This window comes from Aythya fuligula, chromosome 9 (assembly GCF_009819795.1).
Source record: "Aythya fuligula isolate bAytFul2 chromosome 9, bAytFul2.pri, whole genome shotgun sequence".
In the NCBI taxonomy this organism is placed as follows: Eukaryota; Metazoa; Chordata; class Aves; order Anseriformes; family Anatidae; genus Aythya; species Aythya fuligula.
In genome coordinates, this window is record NC_045567.1 from 21620356 (window position 1) to 21621989 (window position 1634).

A 1634-nucleotide genomic window follows, 5' to 3' on the forward strand; every position below is an offset into this window, starting at 1 on the left:
GATTGTGTTGTTGACAAATATACATATTATATATATATATATATATTATCGAGATACTAAGAAAAAATCTAAATTTACCAAAATCTGTATATTTTAATAAATGCATAAAGCTTTATTGTGTGCCTTTACATTAAAACAAACAAACAAACAAAGAGGAACTAATGGATTTTTAAAGGAAGTCAGAGACAAATGTATATTAGTACCAACTTCCATAGTAATGTAAATCTTTTAAATGGTAGGCTAAACAACAAAAAATGGAATTTTCCCGTATAAATTTTGTTAAGCTGATCAGTGAGGGTCCAATATTTTTTCAATGCTAAATTGAAATTAGAGGTGAACAGATCTTGCCTTAAATGCTTCAAAATTTCCTTTGTAGAAAATCCACTTCAATGGGCTGACTTTGGTATTTACTTGCACTGTTGTGAAAAAAAAAAATGGTTATTCGTTTACACAATAAAAAAGAAAAAAGAAAAAAAAAAAAACAAAAAAGAAAAAAACTGAGAGCCAATGACCACAGGTTGACTATCGCAGCGCGAAGCCCCACGGGGCTCCTTCACCCTGGGGGTACCGGTGTTATCCCAGCTGCTTACGGTGCCACCAGAAATCTCCCCTCCAAAATCTCTCCAAAATCTCCCCTCTGCCATGCCCGCACTGGTCCCATCCCACACTTGGCACCTCCTCGCTCCACACACTGCGGGTTGCAGATTTGCATTTTCACTGTGGCTGCTCTGAGATGGTTTTGCTTTGCTTATTCTCCTCCCCTCCCTGAAATAAAGCATCTTCCTTCCTCCGAGCAGCTTGCCTGCAGCCTTCCAGGGGCTGGGTTTGGGATCAGCCATGGGTACCCAGTGACCCTGGGCAGGGCCCCTAGCCCTGCATGCCTGAAGGTGCTCAGTTGCAGCCCAAATCATAACAAATAAAAAAAAACAAAATAAGTGCTGCCTGGAAGGGCTCTCTCCCCCTAGGTTCCTGCACCAGCACAGCCTCATTGCAGCACCAACACCGTGCTGGAAAACAAGCCCTCTGACACCACTCTGGTCATCCTCCCTCCTCCTGCTGCACCGACAAGATTTTCTGAGCTTTCCCCTCCATTTGTAGGGCAGCATCACAGCGGGTTCCTGCTCCGAGGGCTCCCTCGCCGCCAGCCCCGGGGTTAACGGGCGCACAATCCACAATCCCGGCCGCCTGCACAAGCTGGCACGTCCCCGCGCTGCCCCGGCCCGCGGCACCCGCACATCAATGGCAGCACTGACGGCGTCCCCGCGGCGCACACAACAACCGACTGTGCCCTGCCCCTGATGTAATGGCCACAAGTGTCCCACGGCTGGCACACACATTGTGGGTGCTGCAGGGCACCACGGGCAGGAGAAGTCCTGCTCAAGGCTGCCCGGGCTTGAAGGTAGATGCTTCCACGGCTGTCCTCCTCCTCCTCTCCTTTTAAATGCTCCTGTCTCACCCAGCAGGGTAAGGCATGGAGCTGCAGCATCCTTTCCCCTGGAAATAATGGGGTTGTCCAACTAAAGCAGACCAAGATGAGCAGACAGACCCCAATCCAGCACAGCTTGACCTGCAGCCTTGTTTTCCAATTCTTCCCCACCACCCCAAAGTGCCGGGTCGGAGCTCTCCTCCTCTCC